A 19598-nucleotide genomic window follows, 5' to 3' on the forward strand; every position below is an offset into this window, starting at 1 on the left:
ATAAAGAATCTGATCCTTAATTTTTTGTACTTCTCAGAACCTATAATGAAATACCTTTCTCTTCTAGTAACCCGAGAGAAGCTGAGAAAGTCAGGATCACAGCTGGTCGGTAAACACAAAGAATGGAAAACATATCTTACAGAATATATTTACCTAAGTAGAACACCATTTAGATTTTCACCACCTGCCTGGTATGTTGACTTATATGTATTTAAGTGACTAGATACCATTTCAATTCAGGCATCAAATTATTCAACCACCATATCATTTACTGTAGCTAAAATTTAGGATTAAATAGGCATTTTTAAATCTATGCTTTTACTGAAGAAAAATTCTTTTATTTATTTATTTTTCACTTTGAGTTTTGCTATAGTTCGTGTGTAAAAGAAAATGAACATAGGATACAGCTATTGCCTGCTGAGTCTACATTTAAAAAATTTTTTTTTAACATTTATTTGTTATTGAGAGACAGAGACAGACAGAACGTGAGCCAAGAAGGGGCAGAGAGAGAGGGAGACACAGAATCCGAAGCAGGCTCTGGGCTCTGAGCTGTCAGCACAGAGCCCGTCGCGGGGCTCAAACTCACAAACCGTGAGATCATGACCTGAGCTGAAGTCGGTCGCCCAACCGACTGAGCCACTCAGGCGCCCTGCTGAGTCTACATTTAATGGAAGTGTTATTTTATACTCTGTGCAGTAGAGAGAAAAATAATTAGAAGCCAGAAAAGTTGGTAAGGAATTTCCATTTAAAATATCCAAACTTTTTTTTTTTTAATGTTTATTTATTTCTGAGAGAGAGACACAGAGTGCAAGTGGGGTAGGGGCAGAGACTGAGAGGGAGACACAGAATCTGAAACAGTCTCCAGGCTCTGAGCTGTCAGCACAGAGACTGACTCAGGGCTCAAAGTCAGGAACGGCATCAAAAATTATAAATTCCACAAGCGGAGGGTGATAAAATGTATCTTTACAAATGACAAAGGAGCCCTAGACTTTACTAAGTCAGGGGTGGCTCCCAGTCATCTCCTAGACCTTTACAGAGGCTCTGTTGATGGCAGCAATTCCTGGGGCTAAAACTTGGTAAACTGATTAATCCTAACATTTGTTTCAATTTTTCTGTTGTATGTAGAAACTGCTGCAAGTCTTTCAAAAGGAAATGAGTGACAATGCAAAGTGAAAAGGAAACAGACTAACAGTCTCTGGAGGAACTTTAGAGGTTGAGGATCAGTTTTCTACTCCAAACTAAGCTTGTCATCGACACTTTTTCCAACCTTTTGGTTGATTTTGTGTTTTTAATGACAGCCTTCTCAACACCTTAGAGAAAATGGAGGACTGGCAGATTTCTTCCCCTCCTATAATTCAGATGATTAAGACACCAAAGCTTCACTGTGACTAGGCAGTGCCTCAAAATAATTTCAACCAAGATTTCACTTTCTCAGGGTTCTGCTTGCTATAGGAAATCTCAGAAACCAAACTGAACCAAGGTGTTAATGATTAATTATGGTTTACTTAGTTTTTCCCCCAGATTATGTTTGCATGTTGACATATAGTATCAATGTCCATAGCCCCGGTATAAGCATGATGGGAATTTTAGAGATAGATACAAAGCCAATAGTTTTTTTTGGTTTTGTTTTTTTGGGTTTGTTTTTTTTGTTTGTTTGTTTGTTTGTTTGTTTGTTTGTTTGTTTTTTTTTGTTTTTGTTTTTTTGGTTAAGAAACCTTTTTTTCAACAACCCTAGTCAAGAAGGCAAAACAAATATATGAACAATTATATAAAATAGGAAAAATGCTGCCTCTGTTTCTCAATAGATGTTGAATTTAGTTTCTTCATAGATATAAAATGGGGATAATACCACCACTTCAGAGTTAAGAATTAAATGAAATAGGGGCACCTGGGTGGCTCAGTCTGTTGAGCGTCCGACTTCGGCTCAGGTTATGATCCCACGGTTCATGGGTTCGGGCCCAGCATTGGGCTCTGTGCTGACAGCTCAGAGCCTGGAGCCTGCTTCAGATTCTGTGTCTCCCTCTCTCTCTGCCCCTTCCCTGCTCACGCTCTGTCTCTGTCTTTCAAAAATGAATAAATGTTTTACAAATTTTTTTTTAAAAAGAATTAAATGAAATGACTTGTGAAAGAACATAGCACATCCTAAAAACAGTAAATGTTAGTTTCTGTTCTATCTTCTGATACAAGGATCCTGAATTTGGTATCTGTTGTTCATATTTTATTACCTTATTAACTGTGGTTAGATATAGAAGGGCATGAAGCACTAAAGGAGAAATCAAGAATCCTGACATCTTTTGTGTGTTGTGATGCTACACAAGTTCTATACAAGGCTAACTCTCACAAGTATACTGGTGACAGATAAGGCTATTAACGAAGCTTGTAAAGTTTAGTTATATGCATTACAATTATTGTTAGTTCATCTGCTTTTTAATTCACACACTCATTCACTTATTCATTTAAATTGTAAATAAATGATAGGTGCTTAATACTTATTTAAAAAGGAGTGAAAGAGACGTTTATAAAGAATTTATTACGTTGTAAGTACTATGCTAAGTACAAGGGTGTTGGCACAAAAATAGACACATTGATCAATGAACAGAATAGAGAACCCAGAAATGGACCCACAGATGTATGGCTAACTAATCCTTGACAAAGCAGAAAAGAGCATCCAATGGAAAAAAGACATTCTCTTCAGCAAATGATGATGGGAAAAGTGGACAGAGACATGCAGAAGAAGAACCTGGACCACTTCCTTACACCATACACAAAAATAAATCTGAGATGAATGAAAGACCTAAATGTAATACAAGAAGCCATCAATATCCTAGAGGAGAACACAGGCAACAACTTGTTTGACCTCGGCTGTAGCAACTTCTTACTAGACATATCTCTGGGGGCAAGGGAAACAAAAGCAAAAATGAACTATTGGGACCTCATCAAGATAAAACGCTTCTGCACAGAGAAGGAAACAATCAAGAAATTAAAAGACAACTGATGTAATGGGAGAAGATATTTGCAAATGGCATATTGGATAAAGGGTTAGTATCCAAATTCTATAAAGAATTTACCAAACTCAACACCCAAAAAACAAATAATCCAGTGAAGAAATAGGCAAAAGACATAAAGAGACACTTTTCAAAAGAAGATATCCAGATGGCTAACAGACACATGAAAAGATGCTCAACATCACTCATCATCATGGAAATACAAATCAAAACCACAATGAGATACCACCTCATACCAGTCAGAGTGGCTAAAATTAACAACTCAGGAAACAACAGATGTTGGTGAGGATGTTGGTAGAGAAAGGAGAACACTTTTGCAAGTGTATTGCAAGTGTGGGAATGCAAATTGGTGCAGCCACTCTGGAAAACAGCTCTGGAAAAAAGCCCCCTACAACCCAGCAATTGCACTACTAGGTATTTATCCAAAGGATACAAAAATGCTGATTTGAAGGGGGCACATGCACCCCAATGTTTATAGCAACACTATCAATAATAGTCAAACCATAGAAAGATCCCAACGTCCATCGACTGATGAATGGATAAAGAAGATGTGGTATATATTTACAATAGAATATTACTGAACTCAACGATCAAAAAGAATGAAGTTCTGTAAATATTATCCATTATTATTGTTATAAAAATAGTAATGATTATTACTATTCTTATTGTCATCATCATAGTACTTGCCCAGTTAAAGCATCTCTATGCTAACCATTAACCTGATAAAAGAACCCATAACTCCCAAGTCTTTTATAATCTGGCTCCAACATATGCTTCTTTCTGGCTTTATTTCCTGCTACATGCTGCCCCACATCCTGTGCTTTACTATAATGACCTACTTACCACTTCTTCTATATCATGTGTTTTACCTCCTCTGTCTTTACTCAGGCTGTTTCCACTGTTTTGTATATCCTTTAACACAGTTTCTGCCTGGAAAACTCCTAGCCATCTTTTAATATATTAGAGTTCATTGGCATCTCTTTTGTGAAATATTCCCCAACTTCCACCCCAGGGGAAAAGTAGTCACTATGGTGTTACTGTCATTTACAGATATCTGTGTCTCCTCTACAAGACCTCAAGATCCTCCAAATGCTAACTTTATAATTCATCATATATTTTTTTTTTTTGCTGTCTACCACATGTGCTATGTGTGCTAAGTGCTAACTAAATATTTGTTAAATGCGTAAAGTTTTTAGAAGTGTAGAATGTTCTCATCCTCACATAGATTATCTCATTTGATCCTTTCAAAACTTCTGGGAAGAAGCCAAAGTTGGACGTTTAACCGACTGAGCCACCCAAGTGCCCCAAGTTCTTTGTTTTTGTTTTTTTTAAAAACACATCGTAACAATTTGGGAACCAGGGAGTCCAGTTCTAAGGTTTGATTTAAGCAAAACTCCTGCTAGTTGCTTTGAACTGAGGAAGTCCCCAGAACAGAGTTTTTGGGCAGCTCCATTCCTCAAGATAGCTATAAACTAGAGCTTTGCAAACTGCCCTTGTATATAATACTCTGTTGTGTTCCAGAAAACCTATAACTCCTTTGGCATTTTTAATGACTAATCCAAAGTTATGAAATGAAGTAACAATAAAGACTAATAGACATAGCTGTGCTTTGATTCTGCACTTTTCATAGGAAATCTATTTTCAGAGGCCTCTCGTACCTTCAAAATGTAAAAGCTGTGTAGTTCTTATCTATCATCCTGTTGTCACATCTTGATATGGTTTTATAAAAAGTAACTTGACAGAAACTTAGTGAAGTTAAAACAAAAGCAATTCTTCTCCCTAAAGTTGTCTTTTTTTTTTTTTTAAATTGTAAACATGCCTTCCAAGAGATGCCAGGTACAGATTTCTGATAAAATATGATTTAATCTTTCTTATAGCTTTTTCATTTGACCTTATAATTTAAGTACATTCAGGTAAAACATCAGATGTGTAGATGGAGAGAACAGAAAATAGTAATTAAAAATAAAATGGGTAATAACTGAAAGACCTAGTAAAATATTGACCAAATAATTAACTTTGTCTTTGGCCACCCTGGTTAATCAAATACTTTGTGACACACATCACTCTGTATGAAATGACATTGCTTTCACCCTAAACAGTGTTTTTCTAAACAGTGTTTATGTCGGAGTGGTGAACTGGGAAACAGGTGAAAAGGTAATTCTTTACCGAATTCCCAGAAGGGCTCTTTTTTTTAAGTTTATGTATTTATTTTGAGAGAGACAGAGACAGAGAAAGAGAGACAGAGAGTGAAAGAGAGATAGAACACACAGGGGAGGGGCAGAGAGAGAGAATCCTAAGCAGGCTCCACACTGTCAGCACAGAGCTTGATGCGGGGCTCAAACTCATGAACTGTGAGATCATGACCTGACCCGAGATCAAGAGTCAGATGCTTAACCAACTAGCCACCCAGGAAGGGTTCTTATTTAACTTCTTTTTTTTTTTAGTGTTTTTTTAAATTTATTTATTTTTGAGACAGAGAGAGACAGAGCATGAGCGGGGGAGGGGCAGAGAGAGAGGGAGACACAGAATCCGAAGCAGGCTCCAGGCTCTGAGCTTTCAGCACAGAGGCCGACATGGGGCTCGAACTCACTGTGACCTGAGCTGAAGTTGGACGCTTAACCGACTGAGCAACCCAGGTGCCCCCTTGTTCAACTTCTACTACCAGTGGGGGAGATTAGTGAATGAGTAAATGAAATATGGACAAACATGCTAATGTTCCAAGAACAAAGGAAGCTAACTGTTCACAGCAACTCAAGGTAGAGGAAACCAGTCTTGAACTATTACTCAAAAAATAGAAATCTCTTATCAGTTTGAAATATGCTTCCACCTATATAGTCCTATTTTAATGTCTCTGATTTTCAGACCTAAATTATGTTTATATCCAAAGATGAAGCTAATGGTTCCAAACCAAATAAAAGCGTTATTTTATGTTCCCACAGTATTTCAAGAAATACCAATGGACTTTGGTTTCAAGGCTTCTGAAATTGAGGGCATAAATTCACAAAATAGCTGGCTGGGAGTGGGATACGGGGTGGCCAAAGCTCTGGCAGCACTGAACCAGACTATGTACAACACATTGACCCAGACCCCCATGGCAGCCTCTAGCCAGCAAGCAACTGTAGCTACCTCAGGGACTCCCTGTTGCTTCGGACAAAGCCTTTCATTATCTGGTCTTTCCCAGAGTGTTCGCTTCTCTTTCGTGTCTAAATCACAATTCACACTCCCAGATCTCCTTCCCCATCTCCACACACTATACTTCAGACACTCACTTTCTTTTATTTTTTCACGTTTTTATTTAAATTCCATTTAGTTTAATAGTTTCAGGTATAGAATTTAGTGATTCATTATTTACATATAACCCCCGGTGCTCATCACAAGAAGTGCGCCCCTTAATCCCCATCACCTATTTTCCCCATTCCCCGCCCACCTCCCCTCTGGTAACCATCGGTTTGTTTCCTATAGTTAAGAGTCTGTTTCTTGGTTTTCCTCTCTTTTCTCACCTCTGTATTCATTTGTTTTGTTTCTTAAATTCCACATTAGTGAAATCATATGGTATTTGCCTTTCTCTGGCCAACTTATCTTGTTTAACATAGTACACTCTAGTTCTATCCATGTCATTGCAAATGACAAGATTTCATTATTTTTTATGGCTAAGTAATATTTCATTATATATATGGATATCTATATTATATATAGATATATAATGGATATGTATCTATATATCTATCTATATCTATACCATCTATATGTATCTATATATCTATATCTATATCATCTTCTTTATCCTTTCATCAGTTGAAGGACATTGGGCTCTTTCCTTAATTTGGCTATTGATAGCACTGCTATAAACATCAGGGTGCATGTATACCTTCAAATTAGTATGTTTGTATCCTTTGGGTAAATACCTAGTAGTGCGATTGCTGGAGTTCTTTTTTTTTTTAACTTTTTGAGGAAACTCTATACTGTTTTCCAGAGTGGTTACACCAGTTTGCATTCCCACCAAAAGTGTAAGAGGGCTCCCAATATTTCTGCATCTTTGCCAACACCTGTTGTTTCCTTTGTTGTTTATTTTATCCATTCTGACTGGTGTGAGGTGATATCTTATTATAGTTTTGATTTGTATTTCCCTGGTCATAAGTGATGTTGAATATCTTTTCATGTGTCTGTTGGCCATCTGAATGTCTTCTTTGGAAAAACAGACACCTTCTTTGCAGTTTTCTAAGGAAATTTAGTTTCCTTCCTTCTTCACCTATAATGCTCCTGTGTCCCCAACCCCCAGGCAGCTTGCTGAAGTCTTACCCTTCCCCAAGACTTAACTCAAATGTCTTATTTTTTTTTTAATGGTTTTATTTTTATTATTATTTAAAAAAAAATTTTTTTTTCAACTTTTATTTATTTTTGGGACAGAGAGAGACAGAGCATGAACGGGGGAGGGGCAGAGAGAGAGGGAGACACAGAATCGGAAACAGGCTCCAGGCTCTGAGCCATCAGCCCAGAGCCCGACGCGGGGCTCGAACTCCCAGACCGCGAGATCGTGACCTGGCTGAAGTCGGACGCTTAACCGACTGCGCCACCCAGGCGCCCCTCAAATGTCTTATTTATGAAGACTTTCTAGATTGCCCATCTAGACACACATATAGACACACACACAGAGAAACACATGATGGTAGACCTAAGGTAGAATCAGAGACTCCCTGAGTAACTAGACTAGATTAGTTTAGTTTAGAATCATATATAACATATTATTAATATTGTAATGTTATAAATCCACTAATTGTAATTATTTGCTTACATATCTCTCTCTTCTGTAATTAAACCATGAGCTTCTGAAGGGCAAAACTGCACTTTCTAACTCAGTCACTTGCCATAGTACCTAGTACTGACCAATGGTTTTATAAATGCTTAATGGGTGGGACACCTGGGTGGCTCAGTCAGTTAAGTGCCCGACTTCAGCTCAGGTCATGATCTTGTGGTTCGTGGGTCTGAGCCCCGCATCAGGCTCTGTGCTGACAGCTGAGAGCCTGGAGTCTTCTTTGGTTTCTGTGTCTCCCTCTCTCTCTAATCCTGCCCTGCTCACACTCTCTCATAATTTTCCTGGATTTTAATGGAATCCTCCATATCATCTGGCTTATCAGAAAAACATCATGCCTTTGATTATCTTTCCCCAAAATGTTCTCCTCGATGTTTGCTGAAATAGATGTATATATTTACAGTAATTTCCCAAATATATGTCAGTGAACAATGCAGTATATTCTTTTGCAGAGCAGAGATGATCTCAGATTCATTTTTATTTGCCTGGGACCAGCATGTAACAAATGCCAAATAAACAGGTGTTAAGAACATGAAAGGAGAGAAAAGAGCACTTTTTCTTTCAGTGCTTAGGTATTCTTGGAAAAAAATGACTTCAGAAGAATAATGGTAGGGTTGTTTTTTGTTTGTTTGTTTGTTTGTTTGTTTGTTTTGACTCAGAAGTTAGGGAAGTGTTAACTTTTGGCCTTGCTGCCATATCCTTCAAAATGGTAACAACACTGCAAGCAGCTAGAAATAGATGAGGCAGTCTCTTTCATGGAAGCTGATTGAGATGTTACAGGATGCTCTAAGCACACAAATCAACAGCCACAAGGAGGAATAGGATGGGTCTATTTGCTGAAAATAAAATCTTCAAAGACTTCATTGTTCTGACATTGTTCTAGCTCCATTTATTGAAAACTTTTATTCCCATTCTTGTGCTAACCTCTTCACATATATTCTCATTTTATTCTCCTGACAATACTATAGACCAAGTATCATTACCCCTCTTTCTACAGAAGAGAAAAGTGAGGCTTAGAAATGTTCATTGGTTTACCTACCATTATGTAGGTATCCTGCCTTAACACAGGATGCAATTCAATTCTGATAGAAAATCAGGGTAAGAAAAAAATCTTTACTGACTTTCATTCAGGACCTTATTTGGTCTACTAAGTGACCCATACATTTTTCTGTGACTTAAGAACTGAATTTTATTTCATCAGAATTTTCGTTCATCAGAAGCACAGATAAACTTTAATTCTTTATTACCTGGAAAGGGGGACACATTACACCACACACTAAACTATCCACAAGGCAAAACAATCTCAACAATGTCAGCCAAGACTTTGACCAAAGTTAAACAACAAAATTGGCCCATTGAATTCTACTCCTTTTTTTCTTTCACAGTCACATGTCTCCAAGCATACGCATGAGTAATATACATCATTGTGAACGTGCTGCACTGTAAATAAAACACAGAGCTCAGAGTGACTGGCTTCAATTCAGGAATTCAGCTACTTCAGTTGAGGAAACTTAGTTTGGCAAAGCTTAATTTCTTTAATCTTCTACATCCTCTGACTCTGAAGCTTCACATTGACTCTGTGTTTGGGAAACTCAGTTTCTCCCTGCTTAGTTCCCACATTAGCAAAATTGGCCCATCCATCACCAGCATAGATTTTTAAAGTATTGAACAACAAAAATGCTCATGGATTGACTCTAAGGAAAATTAGATGTCTCCAAATATGTGAATACAGGCAATACATGCAATATTACCCAGAGAATTTGCCTACATCAATGTAAAGATATAACTAAAGTTAATAGTTACATGAGATGATTTATCATTTGAATTATGAAAAATGTGCTTTCTAAAACACTCTCCAGATCTTCTTTCCTGACAGAAGCAGCAATAACAACAGAAACAATAAAACTTCTATAAGAAACAGATGGCCAAGCTTATTACAAGCCATAATGTCAGATGTCATAATAATTGCTTCCTCAAATTGACCTCCTCTGACCTACCAGCTCTCAACTTTCTTTTCTCCACTTTTTAAGATACTTGCTAATCACCAAATCTAAACATAACCACCTTGTAAATATCATTGATGTTACATATGGTTTATATTTTAAACCAGATGTAAAGGGAGAAGACTATGTCTATAGTGAGCCCACCAAGATGCCTTGATCCTAAAGTCAAGTGTAAGAAAGCATCTAGTAAATTTGAGAAAAAGAACGAAAACATTGGAAGAAAGCACATTAAGACAGAATGGATTAATAAGAGGCTATTGGAGTTAATTTCAGACATTTCTCACTGTAGGTGACATCAGAGATGTACTTTTGTTGGCACATATTTATAATACACAAGAAAACCTACATATTTCTTAATTCCCACCTCTAATTTTCATGTAGGTAGTCTAATTTAGAGTAAGAGGGGCATTTCTCATTTCTTTTTATCTACTCTTTCTGCTCAGCTATTACTATAAGCAGAAACAACAAAAAATACATCATTCTGCCATTGGCATGATTTTAGCCTAAATTATTATCATTTTTTTAAACCTCAGATGGTATTTTTTTGTTTTTGAGAGAGAGAGCACACACATGAACAGGGGAGGGGCTTAAGAGAGAACCTTAGGCAGACTCCATACTCAGCATGGAGCCCCACAAGGAGCACTACACAGACTTGGGCCCCAGGCAGAGCCTCATCTCATCACCAGGAGATCATGACCTGAGCCAAAATCAAGAGTCCGATGCTTAATCAACTGAGCCACCCAGGCACCCCTAACCTCAAGTAGTTTAATAGAGGGATCTTATTCACTATATACCAGATTCTCTGATGAAAGTGGGCTGGTGGTTAACCGGGTAACCCAACTGACACCGAAACCAAGGGGAGGCTCAGGGTTGAAAGAGAAAAAAAAAAGAAAGGAATGTGTTAAAGATAAAACTTTTATACTGAATTGTCATGCATGAAATTGAAAAATCAGTTGGATCAATTCAGACAGACCCTCCTATTAAGACAAAATTCCAGGTTCTATTGGGGCACCTGGGTAACCCAGTCAGTTAAGCTTTTGACTCTTGATTTGGCTCAGGCAGGTCATGATCTCACGGTTAGTGGGTTTGAGACCCCGTCAGGTTCTGGGCTGACGGCTGGGAGCCTGCTTGGGATTTTCTCTCTCTCTCAGACTATTAGAGGGGCATGGTACATTTAGGAACTAAATAAATAATAGAATAGAGTTATAAAGGGCCCCAATTATTAAGGACCATATATGTGGTGTTAATAAGTTTGGAATTTATTCTGGGAGAAATAAGAAATTCTCAAAACTTCTAATCAGAAAAGTGCCAAGGTTATTTCTATGCCTTAGAAATATTTCTCTGGCTGCAGTGTGGGGAACTGATGTGGAGGAGAGGTCACTCTGGCTACACAGTGAATAGATTTGGTGAGGGAAGCTGAGGGTTGGTGGGAGAAACAAGGCTGGGGGCAACAGGAAAGCATTAGACTAAGCCATCAGATAAGAGTGCTGGAACTAATTTAGCTGAACTGGGGAAAGAGACAAATGGACAGATTCAAGGATATTACATAGAGGCAGAATTGACACATGTGACTATAATGACAGGAGGGGCAGGTCATCCAGGATAATTCAAGGGTTGATGGCCAGAGCCTAGAGCCCCGGGGAAGAAGCAGGCTTTGGGAAGCAGGTCCTGAGTGAAGTTCAGTTAAATGTGATGTCCAGCCAGACACCGGCTATAAAGGTGGGAAGTCTGAATAGCACAGACCTGGAAGTCCTTACAGCATTTGGATGTCAATTTAAGCTATGTAATCCATAACGAGTATGCTGTGCAAAAGGGATCAGTTAAATTGCTGGAGAACATCAAAAGGAATAATTAGGTGAAGAGGATCTTGCAAATGTGAATATATTTGAGATTGCCTTTTAGGTATCTTCAGTCCAATTTGAAGTTGGCCACCCCCCTACACCTCCCAAAAAACCTATTTAGACAGCTTAGTGATTATCTATGTCTACTAAAGTAATCCATGGTGTTTCTTCATTATTTTACATGGTTAATTAAATATAAAACCTGAAAATGAAGGGCACCTTTAAAGACTTAAAAGTTAATCATTGTTTATTATATTTACACATCATTTAAATCAATTGGCTAGTTTTGATGTCAAGTGTATTTCACTTTTATATTATCCCAAAGAATAGCAGGTTAGTTCTATAATTTCATTTTATCAAAAGCAGGTAAGAGTTTAACTCTTATTCAAAGTATCAGCTTTTAACTTAGAGGTAAAAGATGACATTTTGGAGCCAAACTTAAATTCTGTAGCTAAAAGGCTCTACAGTCTGGATTACAGATATCTACTTTGAAATACTATTTACCCCTCCTCTTTTTTAAAGAGAATAGGGGAAGACCTTGAGGCATTTTAGCAAAAGGCTTCTTTAAAACTCTTTGTGATATAGAAGTTAAAATAGAAATCAGACCTCAGAAGAAGATGAAAAGGTAACACATCAAATGTGAGAGTCCGTGCCCAAACATCGCATTTGAGCCTGAGCACCAAGATTAGGCAGGGCAAAGGTCAAATTACTCTGGAGTTTTTCAGTACAGTTAACTCAAGTACAATTTGTAAGTGACCCTTACTAAAATTATGGTGATGATTTACAAAATTTACCCTAATGATCCTAACTGAAAGGAAATATCAGTATTTTGGGAAGTACTCCATGATGATGCCATATTTTAAAAACATTTTACATTCTCATTTCCTGAATTTAGTAATAATCATCTAAAGAAATTTCAAGCATTTTCTGGGGGTGCCTGGGTGGCTCAGTCAGTTAAGTGTCAGACTCTTGATTTTGGCTCAGGGTCATGACCTCACAGTTTGTGAGTTTAAGCCCAGCATCGGGGCTCTGTGCTGACAGGATGGAGCCTGCTTGGGATTCTTTCTCTCTCTCTTTCAAAAAAAATTTTTTTTAATAAACTTTTTAAAAAGGAGGAATTCCAAGCATTTTCTAACATCTGGTTATTATTTAGGTGTTTATTTGGCATTTTTTAACAATCACCTAATAGGATGTTTCATTGGGGTCTTTGATTCAGATTTCTTACCCAGGAGTCACATGATCATTTTTAATCCACTAGTAATTACATTGGGACTACCCTTAAGTGAACAGAAAATATAAATATAAATGATTCAGAGTTTCCAGAAGGGAGCTGGTTATTTACCAGGAAGGATAAAATTGGCCACCTCTTGTTTTATCAACATACTTGATGGATACTTGCAAGAACATAGTGTTATTAATTAAATGTGTACTTCATTGAATGTACATATAATAATGGCAGTACTCCTGCAGAAAGACTTCTCAAGTTCAGAAAACCCCTCTTACTTGTAATGATTTTCTGTTTTATGATAATTTCTTGTAGTATATGAATCTCTGATACTTGGCAGGAACTTTTTATTTTCTTTTTGCCATTAACTACTTATAAAATAGACAACCTACTACTTTCATAACTTGGCATTATTTAAACTTTTTTTTTTTTACCTAAACCCATTTTTCCTTTAAAGTGGAAGTTGAAAATCAACATTCTTGTGTCATTGCATAAATCTATGATTACTATGGATGACTCCGTTTATATGTGATTTCACCTACCTCTCATCATTACTGTAATAACTATAAAATCTATTTTAAGCCTCAGATTCTCTCCTGAAAAATTTAATTTATGTATACAATAACTCACTGGATACTGCCATTTGGATATCCTACAGAAGTCTCAAAATCAGTATGTTTCAGACTGAGGCTTTCCTCCACCCATTCCTCCTTGTTTAATGTTACCAAAATTTCATCATTCACCCAAGCCAGAAATCATGAGATACCTAGAATTTTCTTCCTCTTCTCTCCTCATAAGAAATCAGTCAGGATTCATGATGAATCTATTTCTGAAATATCACTGGAATCTGACCCATCTTTTCCACTCTTGCCAGCACTACTTAATTTAGGACCACTTTCCAGAATTACCAAAAGAGCCTCCTTAATATTATATCTGTTTCTCATATTGCCCCATGAGTCCTTTCATTATAGTGCTACCAGCATTACATTTTAAAATGAAAATTTAAAAACTTGAAAAAAATGAAAATTCAGTCATGTTATTTCTGCTTTAAAATTCCCAGTCATGCCCTCTTTCTCAGATTCTTTTTTTTTTTTTGGCCTAGGTTCAATATAGTTTATTAATGGGACATGACAAGGTAGGACTTCCCAAGCCCCTTTCCTTCCTCAGGGTGTCTGGGTTGGAAACTGTGGATGTCAGGAGATTCTCAGTGTGTTGGTGGATGAGTTGGGGCAAGAATTCTTCAACAGCTGAGGGCCTCTCTTTTCCTCTTGTTCTGGCCTTGGCTGGCGATCCAAGGGGCTCTTACTCCTTGGAGGCTGTGTGGACCATACAGCCCATCACCTGATTGCTGTAGCCAGATTCATTGTCATACCAGGAAATGAGCTTGACAGAGTGGTCATTGAGAACAATGCCAACCCCAGCATTGAAGATGGAGGAATGAGTGCCACTGTTAAAGTTGAAGGAAACAACTTGGTCCTCAGTAGAGCCCAGAATGCCCTTGAGGGACCCTCTAATGCCTACTTCACCACCTTGATGTCATCGTATTTGGCAGTTTTCTCTAGGTGGCAGGTCAGATCCATGATTGACATGTTGGGGGCAAGGACACTGAAGGCCATGCCAATGAACTTCCTATTCAATTCAGGGATAACCTTGCCTACAGCCTTGGTGACACCAGTAGAAGTAGGAATGATGTTCTGGGCAGCCCCTTGGTCATCATGCCACTGCTTTCCAGAGGAGTCATCCATTGTCTTCTGGGTGGCAGTGATGGCATGGACTGTGGTCATGAGTCCCTCCATGATGCTGAAGTTGTCATGGATGACCTTGGACATAGTGGCCAAGCAGTTGGTGGTACAGGAGGCATTGCTGACAATCTTGAGGGAGTTGTCATACTTCTCATCATTCACTCCCATCACAAACATGAGGGCATCAGCAGAAGGGGCAGAGATGATGACTCCCTTGGCCCACCCTTCAAGTGAGCCTAAGCTTTATCCATGGTGACAAAGACCCCACTGGACTCCACAACATACTCAGCACCAGCATCATCTCATTTGATGTTGGTGGGATCTCATTCCTGGAAGATGGAGATGAACTTTCCATTGATGACAAGTTTCCCATTCTCAGCCTTGACTGTGCTGTGGAATTTACCATGGGTAGAATCATACTGGAACATGTATTCCAAGCAATTGGGTTGATGAAGGGATCACTGATGGTGACAATATCTACTTTGCCAGAGTTAAAAGCAGCCCTGTTGACCAGGCGCCCAGTACAGCCAAATCCATATTTTTCTCACCTCAGCCATCGTGTCTCAGGGACACGGCTGACACTGCATCAGAAGATGCAGCTGTCTGCTGAATGGGGAGGAGCAGAGAACCTAAAACCCAGATTCTTTAGTATGACTTACAAGATTGATAGAGTTCTTCTGTACAAAATGCTTTCCATAATTGAATTATATCCACGAAGGCCTCCCTTATGATATTATAAGTTCCATAACCCAGCAACCAGAAGAGGTCATATGACTAGTTCTCAACAAAGGCAAAAGTAAAGTGTGCTACTTCGCAATTCAGACCTTAAAGGGAAAGCTACTAGCTGGACATAGAACCCCAATCTTGACACACAGTTGAGAGCCTTAACACAAAAGGAATCAGGTCCCTGAGGCACTGTGTAAAAAAGAACTCCTAGTGGACTGTAACATCCACACTGGACTGTTATTAGAGTTAGAAATAAACTTTTGTTGTGTTTGAGCTATTACATTTTGAGGCATATTTGTTACCATAGTTTAACCCACCTCCATGTAATACACCCCAATATAAATAAAAAATATAATATATATTTATTATAAATTATATTATAAATATAATTCCATCCCTAATTGTGTGTACAACTTTATCTTTTATACCGATTTCCAACTTCTCATATGTATCCTAAGTTTTACCTATACCAAATTACTTAAAATTCCATAGACAAGTCATGCTCACTCTTGCTTTTATACCTTTGCTCCTCCAGGTTTATACCTTTCCTGCCTTATCCTTTAAGACTGAAGCAGACAACGCTCCTCTGCAGAGAAAGAGAAAGAAAGAAAGTTTTTCTTTCTCTCTGTTGTGGACTGAACTGTATTTGCCCTCCCCTAAATTCAGAAGTTGCAGCCCTAACCCCCAATACCTCAGAATGTGACTGTATTTGGAGACAGGAACTTTACAGAAGTCATTAAGGTTAAATGAGGTCTTTAGGGTGAGCCCAATCTGACTGGTGTACTTAAGAGGAGATTTGGACACACAGAGAGACATTCATACTTAGAAAAGACCATATGAGGACACAACAAGAAGGTAGCTGTCTGCAAGCCAAGGAGAGAGGACACAGGAAAAAGCAAAGTTGCCAACACCTTGATCCTGGAAGTCTGGCTTCCAGAACCGTGAAAAACTAAATTTCTGTTGTTTAAACCATCCATTCTGTGGTATCTTGTTAGGGCGGGCCCTAATAAACTAGTATACACTCCTTGTAGCAGGATGTTTGTCCCTCTGAAATTCGGGAGCATTCTGAGATGCCCACCCTTTTAGCACTTATCGTAGCTTTAAAAAAATTTTTTTTAATGTTTATTTATTTTTGAGAGCGACAGAGAGAGAGACAAAGCATGAGTGGGGGAGGAGCAGAGAGAGAGAGAGAGGGAGACACAGAATCCGAAACAGGCTCCAGGCTCATAGCTGTCAGGACAGAGCCCGATGCAGGGCTCGAACTCACAAACCGTGAGACCATGACCTGAGCTGAAGCTGGACGCTCAACCGACTGAGCCACCCAGGCACGTAGGTATTTTTAAATCATTGGTTTACTTGTCTGTCTCCCTAAGTCTCTGTGAATCTTTGAAGGAAGGAACTCTGCCTTATTTATCTGCTTCACTGCCCCTGATGATATGTTGGAAAACTACTGTGGGAAGTGGATAATCGTTCTTTAGAATGGATTACTTTTTTTCTCCACAACTTGCAGCTTACCAGTAAGTAAGTAAATAAGTAGTCGTTGGGGTTTTCGCTTGCTGTGTATCCTCCTGACATACCTGGCCAGGCTGCCAAACATGCGGCATTGATTTTGATACAGGATTTCATTATTGAAGACTCTGCCTTGCCATTTTTTAATATTGTTATGTTGGCATCATTTTGCATATTTACTAAGGTCTGGAAGATGAAGATGGGTTTTAGAACAAGAACAAGATCTTTCAGGAAAGTTGGTGGAGTTGTTGTAGTGAACTGCTTTTAGTATTTTATCCACATTACAATAGCCTCTTTTTTCCAAGAACTACCCCTTTATGCGGAGGTGGGCTTAATCCAGGCTGTGTGCCTCACTTGGTTGGACCAGAGTGGTCACCAGTTCCAAGTCTGAGTAATACAGTTTGATTCGTACATGTTGAATTGAGAATGAGAGAAGGTAATCTTGGTCTCTTTTGAGTGGTTGAAACCAAAGAGATATAAAACTCCAGAACTGTGAGATAGTCATGTGCATTGAGAAACAGACATTTGACTGAAGAATGAGATATATCCCAAATACAGAAGTTGTGTAGAAAAAAAAAAAAGACTAACACATGGCCACAAAGAGAGAATGACAGAAAGACAGAGAGAAGGAGAGAGAGAAGAGTTGAGAGAGAGACAGAGAAATGGGAGAAGCAGCTGTAATGCCAATTAATTTTATTTCTTCATTTCAGTTCCTTGGGAAGTCCTATTACACTCTTTGCTCTTGGATTCCATGAGATTTTAAAACAAATTCCATTTTGATTTAAGCCACTTTGAGATTGACTTCTGTTATTTGCAACAAAAGGGTCCCTTGCTTCAATCAACTAGATAGTATAGTTAACATTTGTAATTTTTGATCACCCAATTCATTCTTCCTGGATTTGGGTAGTAACACTTAAACCATCCTATTTAGAGTGACTTCCCTTTATTCCAGCACATAAGGTTCATTAAGGCCAACCCCAGGCCATAATAATTAGTTCAAGAAGGGAAACACAATCCAAACTGGGCTAATATCTCCATTTGCTAGAACTAAGAAGTTGTGAGGAGCTGAAGAATTTTTTTCTACTAAGGTTGCCTAACTAGTAAGGATGATAGCCTGTAGCTTTTCCTGTTCATCTTGCCTGCATGAAAAGAGAACATTCCTGAGAATAAAACCAGTGCAGGAGAAGGCAAAGAACAAAACCAGAAAAACCCGGATTCTCCAAATGTCATCTAGGCATCAAGGTCCTAGACTCTTAAGTAATTTCACCAATAAATTGTTCTTTTTTAAAGTCAGTTTGAGGTTTTTTTTGTTGTTGTTATTTACAACCAAAGCATCCAGTATGAATATAACTTCCTTGCACTTCTTTGAGTTGGTGAAGTTTTATTATGTACACCAAGTTTTATTATGTGGCACTAAATGCCTAGCCCTGTATTTGAAATATAGTAGATGCTAGAAAAAAATAACTGCTGGTACTGAATTAAGAAGACAAATGGTACCTAGCATGTCATTTTGGGGGTGTCTTTTTACAGCCTTACCTATTCATTTGAATATTCTGCCAAATCAGTACTCTATCATCAGTGGATTTTAGTTAGATTAATTAAGAAGGGTTACTATTTAAGTCCTTGTTATTCCTTGCCATCACAACAAACCATTTGTGTTTGTTCTCCGAATGCTGAATCCTAGTAGTTACCCCTTTCCATCTTACTACCACCAGCTTTGTGAGAACTCCTGATCTGAACCAGTCTAATAGCCTCTTGATGCATCTCCAAGTCTCTACACTCTTCTCTCTCGAATCCATTTAACAGAGCGTAATAAGAAACATCTATCTAGTCACGGTTTGGGGCCATGGCTGTTATACAAATTACAGATAATGTATATAAGGGAACTTACACTGTGCATGGCATATCAATTAATATTAAAATGTCTACAACTATAAAGATAACCCTGGAATATTAACAGGTAATTATTTTTTAGTACTAACTGTCTACCTGGTGCTTTATCTCATTTATCCTTTTTTTAAATATCAAATTTATTGTCAAATTGGTTTCCATACAACACCCAGTTCCTCAATACCCATCACCACCCTCTGCTCCCTCCCGCCCCCATCTACCCTTAGTTTGTTCTCAGTTTTTAAGAGTCTCTTATGCTTTGGCTCTCTCCCTCTCTAACCTCTTTTTTTTTTTCATTTATCCTTTACATTAACTCTTTGAGGTACTTTTGCAGGTGAAAACCCCAAAACTCAGAGAGCTTAAAAAACACAAATTTAGAGAGTGGTTGAGATTATATTCAAACCAGGGGTGACTGACTTCAAAGTCTGCTTAATTTCCCTACTATCTATTACATCTCTCTACTATATAATTTTTATATTTTCTAAGCAGAAAAACAAATCAAACGTGGCCCCTTCTAACTTGGAGAAGCTGATAACAATGAGGAACAAAAGCTGATCTTAGAAAATGCACCCTCAGGAGCCTGAGTGGCTCAGTCGTTTAAGTGGTTAAGCGTGGGACTTCAGCTCAGATCATGATCTCATGTTTTGTGAGTTCAAGCCATTCTTCTGAATCTGTGTTGACAGCTCGGAGCCTGGAGCCTGCTTCAAGTTCTGTGTCTCCCTCTTTCTCTGCCCTTCCCCTGCTTATGCTCTGTTTCTCTCTCTATATCAAAAATAAATATTAAAAAAAGAAAATACACTCTAATACCCTGCTGCAGATCCTTCACTTCATGTTTTCCTTACAGCTT

General features: G+C 38.2%; 1 protein-coding gene and 1 pseudogene across 6 annotated transcripts in view; both read right to left on the reverse strand.

Annotated features, from left to right (window-relative positions):
• The window catches only part of PTGER3 (prostaglandin E receptor 3), a 175941-nt gene that overhangs the window by 57825 nt on the left and 98518 nt on the right, over positions 1 to 19598 (reverse strand). The gene's annotated exons all lie outside the window — the stretch shown is intronic.
• LOC123598059 lies at positions 13955 to 16513 on the reverse strand (annotated as a pseudogene).

Source organism: Leopardus geoffroyi, chromosome C1 (assembly GCF_018350155.1).
Source record: "Leopardus geoffroyi isolate Oge1 chromosome C1, O.geoffroyi_Oge1_pat1.0, whole genome shotgun sequence".
Classification (NCBI taxonomy): domain Eukaryota; kingdom Metazoa; phylum Chordata; class Mammalia; order Carnivora; family Felidae; genus Leopardus; species Leopardus geoffroyi.